This window comes from Mastomys coucha, unplaced genomic scaffold (genome assembly GCF_008632895.1).
Source record: "Mastomys coucha isolate ucsf_1 unplaced genomic scaffold, UCSF_Mcou_1 pScaffold11, whole genome shotgun sequence".
Taxonomy (NCBI): Eukaryota; Metazoa; Chordata; class Mammalia; order Rodentia; family Muridae; genus Mastomys; species Mastomys coucha.
In genome coordinates, this window is record NW_022196893.1 from 28561058 (window position 1) to 28572508 (window position 11451).

The following is an 11451-nucleotide window of genomic DNA, read 5'->3' on the forward strand; positions in this document are numbered from 1 at the left end:
CAAGAGGAGCTCCCAATAAAGTGCTGCTGAGAAGGATCCTGTTGCCGAGTCGTTCTTGCTGGCGAGACCGGTCGCGACATTTATCAGTATGAACATTTAAGTGAACACATACAGAGATATATGCTTATCAGAAGACTGGCGATAATGGGGATAGCGGCTGTTTGGACCATCGTGGGGCTGCGTGGGCTTCAACACTAGCCCTGCCAATCAAGGTGTGGGAGGCTATGTGATTCACTCCTCCTTTCTGTCTGTGCTTGTGGAGCCTCAGGTATACTAAGCATGCATTGTGCAGGTGCACCTCATTTGTCCACCACTGTGCTATATGCCAGGCCCAGGCGCTGTTTTTCTTGGGTGACTGGATATATCTAGTAGGGGAATGCAGTGGAATATTTAAGTTACAAAATGCTACATAAATATAAAGAATTCCTGTGGACTACATTTCATTTACTGTTTTTCCCCCATCCCTCCTGCCCATTAAAGCCTCGGTAATTCTAAGGTTACACATATGATTGCACACCCTACAGAGTCTCTTTAATGTTTTTGCATGACTACTATCTCATTGGAGCTTTGTAAGTAAGATAGGACACTGGGACTGGAATTGAGATGTCCCCCACACACTCATGTGTTAGGCTGCTTGGTCCCCAGCTGGTGGTGCTGTTTCTGAAGGTTGGGGAACCTTTAAGATGGGGAGCCTTGCAGAAGGAAGTGGGCCTTGGGGGTATAAGACTCTGTCGAGCCTTAGCTTACTGGGGACCCCTTGAGTGAACCACGTGGTGCCTGGACCTATGCAAAAAGCAAAAGGATTTTATTGTTCCAGTGCACAGGGGTTGTCCGAGACCCAAAGGAGAGGCGGCAACCCCACACAATTTGTTCAGTGAGCTTTTATACAGTTTTCAGGGCAGCAGCCACTAGGTACAATGTGATTGGCAGAACAGTGTGACTTTTTAAACTGATTGGTCTTCGGGGAATGATGTGGCAAGGACTTCCCTTGTCTGAAGGTGGGCAAAGGGCCATCCTGCATAATATGTCCCCACCTGCAGGTTGGTTCCCACCCTGTGGTCTGAGGAATGTTAATTGGCCTCTCCCTTCCAGAGGGGCAAGTGTTCCATGACCTTCCCAAAGTCCCTGAGCTGACCTTTTCACTCCCCCCTTTTCTTTGTGCATGCTTCAGTGTTGAAGCTATTATGGATAGTTATGCAGCTTATATCCCTGGTCCTCTGTACTTACCCCTTGATATCTTTGTCTCAGGACCATCAACTGTACTGTAGCTATGTGAGCCTTAATAAAGGCATCTAAGCGATTTAGAATTTAAAGGCCAAAGGTCAGAAACAGGAAAAAAAATGATCAGGGGTCCTAACAGTGCAGAAATTAAGGTAGTAAACCAGGGGGAGCTGTTAAACCAAGACTCCAAACAGCCCTGACTCTGTTCTCTCTCTTCCACTTGGCTAACCCTTCTCTCACCTTGGCCATTGAATATTTAACTATCCCCGGAATGGTCTCCAGTATGTGCTTTCCGATGTTTCACACCCCCAGGTAGCATAGAAGAAATGGTTGGCCTCCTAACATTGATGGGCCTGCTGCTGGCTTCTCCCATCTCAGGGACACATATATATGGGGGTTTCTTGCGGGACACTTTGCAATTTTGGGTGTCTGCAACCTAAACCTCACCCTCCAAGGCCACTTCTGGGACATGGTTTAGATTCACAAGTCCCTCATCCCCCACATTCAGGCAATCCCTCTCCCTGTGTTTCCAGGGCAGCGACACCCCAGAAGTCAAGGCCCACTGCTAAATCACAGAAATGAAAGACAGGGTCCAGCCACCAGATACAACTCGGGTAGTGGACCAAGCCACATAACCTGTAGCTGAGAGCACCTGCCAAGTCACCCTGGTAGGGTTGTGGGGAGCTGCCAAGGCTCAGTGCTGGAAGATACACCATAGCCGTCTCGTGGTTTCTCTGGCCTTGCAGAAGTGGGTTGCTTGGGTGTCTGGCTGCTATCCAGTTGGCATCAAGCAAAGGTCCTGATCTGATGTGAACCCAAGCAGTTATTCTATCTGTTTTAATGGATGTTGGGGTGGTCAACAACATCAAAAACAACCCTTACCACTTTGCTCCCAAGTTTTCATCACACTGTCTCAACATATATCCAACCTCCAACTTGGTACTTATATGGAACCTCTGGGGTACCTGCATTATACAGGGCACTAAGTTTAGGCCACAATTCCAAGTGGCTGATCAGGAAAGCTTGCTATGGAGCAATAAGATCCTTGTCAGCCTGAAAAGTCACCCTGGGGGGATCAAGAGCGGGGTGGGGTCAAGGGAGTGGGTGTCCCATGCAGGATCTCAAAGGGATCAGGTTAAAATGGTAGGGGGTGTTTAGGGCCAAGGGGAGGGGCACCAACCAGTCTGAGCCAGTCTCCAAGGTCAATTTAGTCAAGCTCTCTTCGCCTGCCCTGAGCTCTGAGGACGGTATGCACAATGGGGCTTCCAATTAGTCCCCAATATTTCTGCCAATCCCTAACTTACCTTAACAGACAAAAGCAGGACCACTGTCCAATTCAATTTCCTTGGGCACTCCGAACCTCTGGACAATTTTCTTCTAATATCTTCTTAGCTACCAGGGTCAGGTAGCAGAGTGGCCAGGTTGATGGCTACTAGTGATGTGAAGGTCACCCAATCTGAGTTTAGCAACAGAGCCTAATAATGAGTCATGAGGTCGTTGGTCAGCCATCAATCCAGGGGCTGGCGAACAATGCTCTTCAAGGCATGGGGAGCTGTCACAGTCAGATTTTGCCCCTGAGTCAATTTATCAGCATCTTTAACTAAAACCACCACCGTCACCACTATCAGTAGAGAAGCAGGCCACCCAGCAGCAACAGGGTCTAATTTCTTTGACAGATAGGCAACTGGTCACTCCCAGGGACCCAGCCGCTGAGTGAGCACTCCCTTGGCTACCTCCCTGTTTTCCACTACATAAAGGTGGAAAGGTCTGCTGGCATCCGGCAGTCCTAGGGCAGGGGCCTCCAGTAAAGCCTGCTTAATTGCAACAAAAGCCTGTTGCTCTTCTTCACCCCAATTGAAGGGCTGTCCGTTTTTAGTCAGGGGGTAGAGGGGGCAGCCAATTCAGCAAACCCTGGAATCCATAGCTAGCAGGACCCAGCCATGCCCAGGAATTCCCGTACCTGTTTGGGGCTCTGTGGAAGAGGGATGTGCAGGATGGTCTCCGTTGGAGCATTGGAGAGCCAGCGCTGGCCATCTTTCAGCAGGTAGCCCAGATAACTTACTTTTCTATGGCAGATTTGGGCCTTCTTGGCTGAGACTCTGTATCTCAATCCTTCTAGCTCCTCCAAGAGGCGTTTAGTCCCCTCTAGACAGTCTTCCTTAGTCTTGGGCCCCAGGTTTCTTCACAGGCAGGAGGGGAGTATTCCAAGCTGACTGGCACTTCCACAGGATCCCTTGTTCTAGGAGCCTGGTAATTCGGGGCCTGATTCCGTCCTGAGCCTCCCTCCACATCGGATATTGGTGCACAGACACCAGGGAAGGTTGGGCTCTGAGCTCCACATGGATGGAGGCGCTGGTTGTTAGCCTCCCCCATCCCTGCCATCCCAGTCCAGGCCTGGGGAAAGACCTCGAACCACCAGTCTAGGTCCTGGGGTGCCCTGTCCAAGGTCTCAAACAACTTGTATTCATCCTCTAGTCTGAGAGTCAGGACTCTCTGTAGATGCCTTCCCTGTCGCTTTTCTTTTTTTCCCATATCCCTTTCATCTTCTTTCTTTCTCTTTCTCTGCTCCTTCTCCTCCTCTGTCTCCCTGTTAGACTTTCTCCCTGTTATGGCAGACTTTCTTAGCAACCTGCACTACATCCCTCAATGACTTACCCTGTAGTTCCTCTAGCCTCTGAAGCTTTTTCCTGATATCTCTACTAGCCTGGTCTATAAAAGCCATAGTCACAGTAGCTTTGTGCTCCTTGCCGCTGGGGTCATAGGGCGTATACTGACGGAATGCCTCCATGAGTCGCTCTAGAAAGGGAATAGGTAATTCATCTGATCGCTGTCTAACGTCACATACTTTGGTCAAATTTGTAGGTTGTCGTGAGACCTGCCAATGGAGCCTGGCGGGTGACCTTCAGGTGCCCCTTCCCTTCTGCCATATTAAAGTCCCAGTCAGGTCTAGTCAGGGGAAATGGTCTAGTCAGGGGAAACCCGCTGTTGACGACAGCCTGGTCAATCGATGGTGCCCCCATGTCTCTGGCTTCTGGCTTCTTGCATTATAAATAAAACAGTCTCAAAGAGATTAACCAGCCTTTTGGAAAAGGGGGCTGGGCCTTCCAGTTGTACAAGTCAGTCAAAGAGAGGACCAATATTGCATAGCCTGATTGCCCTTTTCCAGAGGCCCATATGCCCTGAGTGAGAGAGCCACCATGGTATCAGGAGCTTGGCTCTCAGGTCTCCTCCCATTCCTCCCTCCGGTGAAGGGGGTTGCAATGGCCCTCTCGTATTGGCTGAGGAACTGGTACTGGTGTTGGCAGGGCTATGGTGGCTTGAGTAGGGAGATTTGGAGGAAGAGGGTCTGGGAGTAACAGGTCTGCTGTTGAAGAGTCTTGGAGAATAAGAACTTTCTCAGGTCCGGATTTCTCCTCCCGAACTTCTTTCTTCCTGACAGCGGAACCTGTGGGGTGGGTCTTGGGAAAGAAAGGCTTTTATCTATGAGGGAGGAGGGGGTCCTCCACTAGATTTTTCCAGGTAACTACATAGGGCCCTTGGTCCAGGTGCCCTAAGGATCCTGGTCTAAAGATTCTCTCCTCTACTGCTTTTGATCACCTGCAAGTCAAAAGTCCCTATGAGTGGGTCACGCAGAGAAACAGAATAAATAACTTGTCTTTCAGTCCAATGTCCAAAAAAAAAAATCATCAGTCTAAGTCCAGACACCAGGTGCTCCTGCAAACATGGCAGGAGCCAGATAACAGAGTTGCTCGGCCATGCCAGCCACACCAAAACAAACTAGGTGCTCCTGACTATATGGCAGGAGCCAGATAATCCAGGTTATAGTAAGACTCAGCTCCCAGCAATATTGTCTTGCTGTTTCCAGAAGGAAACAACTATTTCCCTTCCTGGCTCCCTCGGGGGGGCTGAAGCATCCTTCAGTCCCCCCACAGTCTCAATGTTAAAGCATTTGACCGAACCAGACACCATAGGCTCTCTGAGCCTCCCGATGCTTGCAAGCAAAAGATCAAACAAACTTACAGACTCAGACTTTGACGAACAGAAAGACAAACAGAAACCTCGATAAAGCTCGAGACCTCCGATTCACCACTTCAGTGTGCTCCCACAAGGAGTCAGGTTCCCTGCCAATGCACCAATGTAAGACTCTGTTGAGCCTTAGCTTACTGGAGACCCCCTGAGTGAACCACCTGGAGCCTGGATCGATGCAAAAAGCAAGAGGGATTTATTGTTCCAGTGCACTGGGGTCGTCCCAGACCTGAAGGAACCCCACACAGCTTGTTCAGTGAGCTTTTATACAGTTTTCAGGGCAGCTACCATTAGGCACAATGTGATTGGCAGAACAGTGTGACTTTTTAAACTGATTGATCTTTGGGGAATGAGGTGGCAAGGACTTCCCTTGTCTGAAGGTGGGCAATGGTCCATCCTGTGGAATGAGTCCTCACCAGCAGGTTGGTTCCCACCCTGTGGTGTGAGGAATGTTAATTAGCCTCTCCCTTCTGCACGGTCAAGTGTTTCATGACCTTCCCAAAGTTCCTGAGCTGACCTTTTCATGGGAAGGCCTTAAGGTTTTACATCCATGGCTGTTTTCTGTCTGCTCTCTGCTTCCAGGCAAAGTAACCAACTACATTTGTCACATCACAGTCGTCTCCATCCCTTCCCTGATATGATGGATTGCTCCCCCTTAAGTGCTAAACCAAAATGAATTCTCCTTTCACATTCAGTCCTTCTTGTCAATTGTTTCATCGAGGCACTTTGCCCATTTTTTAAATTAGTGGGACTGAAACACAGAGGTCATGGGATGCACCCAAGGTCACACAGCTTCATCAAGACTTTGGGGAGAGAGGCTGGCTGCAGGGCTTCCATTCCTTAAGTCTGCTTTTATGCTATCAGACCGCTGCTCAGGTTTCAGCTCTGGATTGGTCCAGCTCCTACAACCCCAAACATCACACAAACACTCCAGCACACTTTCAACTTTAGAGAAGATTCTATCCAAGAAAATGCTTGTACTACAAAGGTTGGCAAACACAGCCCAGGTGCTTCCATGTGCACCGAAGCCACCAGACAGAGCACAGAATTTAGCGCTATATAAAACCAAACCTCTCGTTTCAGAAGCCAACTGGGAAAAAAGTCAACTAAAATTCTGCATGGAGGTAATAAAAATATCTTTTATTATCCTCTACAGACAGATTGTAGATGTGCTCCAATGTTAATTTACTGTCAATTTATTCATTTTTATATAATGTCCTCAGTCAAGGTAGATTTAATTCCATTTTTGTCTTGTGTACTTCCTTTCAAGGCTTCATAATTTCTTTTCTATTTTTATCCATTCCACTTTTGCTTCCTGTCAATTTTTATATCAAAATCTGCTTCAGTTCCCTTTGGCAAGGTGCAGTCATAAAACTATTCCTCATGCTTGAACGTTTAAATTTGCCATTGCACTTTAAAATGGTTCTCTGTCTGTGCCAACTACGTAACGTTAACTCTTCATCCAACAGGCATGGCTCCCAGACTCGCAGAAGGCAGAAGGCAGAAACCTGATTTCTATAAGGTTCTTCATGACTGTCTAAAATGATCTCCTTTCCCCCACTAACTGACCCTGTGCTAAGCACCTACTATGTGCTAGATATTGCGACAGGAATACAACTCAGGAGATGATGTTGGGATGGTGACTAGCTAGCATCTGGTGCATGCTAGCAGCCCATGTGTTCGTGGTGAGGAGGGAATCCCGCTGTCCTGTGCGCAGTGGGAAGAAGCAGGAGAGACACTAGTCATCTGAAGCCACCCCTGCTTCTCTAAGCTAGGAGACTGTCACACGACCAAGCCCACTCAGTCAGTCAACAGGTTCTCCAGCCCAGGAGTGAGGATTAAAAAGAAAAAGAGATGGTTAGGCTACATTGTAGCATGACCCCAGTCAATTCTGAGACTGAAAGCTGGATTCATTTTTCCCAACCCACTTTTATACCATTTTAATTATAGGCAGGTATTAAAGGCCGGTAGTACAATGAGGAATCAAGCAAGACAATAGGCAAGGAACAAGTAAGACAATGAACACAAAACCCCACGATCACTCCGGCAATCGCCATTTCTAAGGATGATCAAGATATCTGAGCCTACTTCTTCGTTCTACCCCAAAACCAGATTCTTACTTCATTGTCCTTGGCCAATGTCAGGTCCCTGCCTGAACTTAACTTCTCTGTCATGCTCTAATGTCAGATTCCTGCCAATCGGCCCATTTCCTTGTCCTTGGCCAATGTCAGATTCCTGCCAAATGGCACCCCAAAAGGCTCTCCACAGTCACACACACAGTCTGTCACACCCTGGGGCCTTTCTGTAGCTGCAAGTCTAAGGACCCAGGCTATGGGACCCAGAAGCCTGGGCCAGCAATGGACAGTGCCGGGTGCATCCTTTACTTGTAAAGAAGTTTGTGTTGTTGTTTTGTTTTTGTTTTAAAATAAGCAACTGAGTTAATCCATGTGAGTATTGCTTAGAACAGTGCCTGGCACACACCAAACATTCTGCTTTTGCCATTATCGTGGTCCCTGGTTTTGTACTTTTATGAAGCAGAAGCGTGGGTCCCATGGCTAGGCCACCATTGCTGCCATGTTCCTGTGACTGCATGCAGTGGCTTCAGGCACCACAGGTGGGATGAAGCTGCAGAGTGTAGCTTGTACCCCCTTATAGCTGCCTCCCATACCATAGTCTATCTCCAGGGCTGGATTTCTCACGCTGGAGGAAAAGCATAAAACAGGGTTATTTTCTCACAGAAAAACTTCATGAGAACTTTGTAAAATCAGGGTGACTTTCAAACAACCAGTTGACATGAGTCAGGAAAGGACTCTGAACATAGATCTGTCCAACTTCAGGTGTCCGCTTTCCCCATGTCCGTCCATACTTCAAGATGACAGATAGATACATATATACTGTATATTGTATATTTAGTTATGGTTCTCAAGAGGAACAGAAGTGATAGAATGTGTGTGTGTGTGTGTGTGAGAGAGAGAGAGAGAAAGAGAGAGAGAGAGAGAGGAGAGAGAGAGAGACACACAGAGACACAGAGACACACAGAGAGAAGGAAGAGGTACTCAAGAGGAACAGAAGTGATAGAATGTGTGTGTGTGTGTGTGTGTGAGAAAGAGGGAGAGAGAGGGAGAGAGAGAGAGAGAGAGAGAGAGAGAGAGAGAGAGAGAGAGAGAGAGAGGCAGAGAGACACAGAGACACAGAGACACAGAGACGAGAGGAGGAAGAGGTAAGAAAGGAGAAAGAAATAAGATGTATTAGAGAGGCTTCTTGCAGGCTGCAGACCAGCTGGTCTAACACTTGCGGCCTACCAGCAGAAAGTCCAAGAATCTAGTAGTCACTCAGTCCACGAGGTTGAATGCCTCAGCTGGTCTTCAGTATCAGCTGGAATCCTGAAGAAGTCGGCTCTAACACCAGCGAAGGAATGGACTTACCAGGGAGAGCAGGAGCGAGCAGGCAAAGACCAAAGCTTCCTTCTTCCATGTCCTTCATATAGAGTGCACCAGAAGATGTGGCTCAGATCAAAATAGGGTCTCTCTACTTCAAATGATCTGGATCAAAGGTGGGACTTCCCATGTCAAGTGATTTAATTAAGAAAAATACCTCACAAGTGTACCCAGCTGCTTGGGCTTTACTTAATTACAGATGTAGTCAAGTTAACAACCAAGAATAGCTATCATAGTGTGTTATGATATGTAATATATAAATGCAATTGGTAACCAACATTATTCACATATTTTAATATATATTATATGTAAACTAAACATATTTAGATACATTGTAAAATTATATATTTATGTTTTAGCATATTATAATATAGTTATATGGTGGAACATAGGGAAAGCAGACATTGGACTCCAGGAATTGACTTGGAATCCACTGTCATTACATCACACCTGTGTATAGTGCGAGGTGCTGAAGGTTATACAGGAGCCATATGGTCTCTTTTACCCTAGGTATATCTAAAAAAAATTACGAAATTTTTATTTACCAATCTTATTATTTGCTACTTTGTCACTTTCTCACAGTGTGGATGCCTCTGACAGGGTTTATTAAAATGGAACGTATTCACTAATTCATCCTACAAAAGACTTCTAGCAGCCACGAGTGGCCAGGCTCTGTCTCCAGCACTTGGGTATAAAGTGGTAAGCCAAATAGATAAAGAGTAAAACCAACACATTAGATGTTCACATTCTGCTGCTGTGTGAGAGGGCAGCAGTGGGTAGACTGGCTCCAGCTTTGACGGCTGCTGCTGTTGAAAACAGATATGGGATTAGTTCACATCCAGTTTAACACCTGGAAGTGCCTTGTACCTGGGATGTAATCCACGTCCTTATGGGCCATGCATGATGCTGCCTATGTTCTTATGGGCCATGCATGATGTTGCCTAAGTTCTTATGGTCTATGCATGATGCTGTCTATGTCCTTATGGGCCATGCATGATGCTGCCTATGTTCTTATGGGCCATGCATGATGCTGCCTATGTCCTCATGGGTCATGCATGATGCTGCCTATGCTTTTATGGGCTATGCATGATGCTGTCTATGTCCTTATGGGCCATGAATAATGCTGCCTATGTTCTTATGGACCATGCATGATACTGCCTATGTTCTTATGGGCTATGCATGAACATCTGTCTATGTCCTTATGGGTCATGCATGATACTGCCTATGTCCTCATGGGTCATGCATGATGCTGCCTATGTCCTTATGGGCCATGCATGATGCTGCCTATGTTCTTATGTGCCATGCATGATGTTACCTATGTCCTTATGGGCCATGCATGATGCTGCCTATATTCTTATGTGCCATGCATGATGTTGCCTATGTTCTTATGGCTCATGCATGATGCTGTCTATGTCTTCATGGGTCATGCATGATGCTGCCTATATTCTTATGGGTCACGCATGATGTTGCCTATGTTCTTATGGGCCATGAATAATGCTGCCTATGTTCTTATGGGTCATGCATGATGCTGATACATCTTCATTCCAACTTCAGCTCCTAACATCCATCCCCTTCCCTTTAGTCATCAGCAGCCTCCTTTTTATCCCTCAACACATGCATCTTCTCTGAAGGATGTCCTCCCTGTCAATCTCCTCCCATAGCTTTTTTAATGACCCCCTTCAGTCTCATTTTTCCCACTAAAGCACACTCTATAAAGAGTTTTCACTGGAAATTCCACAGCCCATCATCCCCTCTCTTCCTCTTTAAATTCCACAGCCCGTCATCCCCTCTCTTCCTCTTTAAATTCCACAGCCCGTCATCCCCTCTCTTCCTCTTTAAATTCCACAGCCCGTCATCCACTCTCTTCCTCTTTAAATTCCACAGCCCATCATTCACTCTCTTCCTCTTTATTTTTCTGTCTTTTCTCTTTACAACACTGATCCTTATCTGAAAGTGTCTGACTTACTTGTATATTCTCTATTGCTTCTTTCTCTTGGCATGCAGATTGTGTGGGCTACAGGGACAGGATCTCTATCCTGTTCTCAGTCACACCCCAGTACCCAGAACCGTGTTGAATGATGAGTCTTACTTGGCCATGTGTAAGGGGCAGAATGACATGGTCTTCCCCAACCCCCAAAACAGAGCCAGCAGGGCATCGGCCTCCATGAATGTTGATGGTTGCTGTGGGCATAAGGCTTGTTTGTATAATAGTGTAGATATTTTCATATTCCACCTTCGAGAATTTGTCCTTTTTGCCAAGGTTAATGAATCCATGATATCAGAGACAGCATGAGTCTTGGAAGCCAGGGTGTGTCTATGTGTCAGCAAAATGGTAGAATGCTCTGAACTTCAGGACAGCCAGCCCTTAAGGCTGTGGGAAAGAACCCTGACAACATGAGTTTGAAAATACATGATTTATCAACTATGCAAAATATAAAGATGCAATATGAATTGTATAAGGAGCTTCACAGATCTAAAGGAACAGAGGCTGCTGCACTGTGAGCCAGCCTGTCAGAAAGCTACAAAGGCAGATAAAAAGGTAGGCAGATTTCTGAGTTCAAGGTCAGTCTGAGAACAGAGGAAGTTTAGGTCCAGGCCCAGGTATGGTAGGAACGGTAATTTCATGGCAGGGTCCCATCCAGCTATCTTATTGTCTGTGTTTGTGCTTGCAGTTGCTTTCTAAGAATCAAGGGGCTGGGGCATGAGATGCTGATTCATGACCTGGGGTAATGACTAAATTCACATCTAAATAGAAAACCAGGCTTTT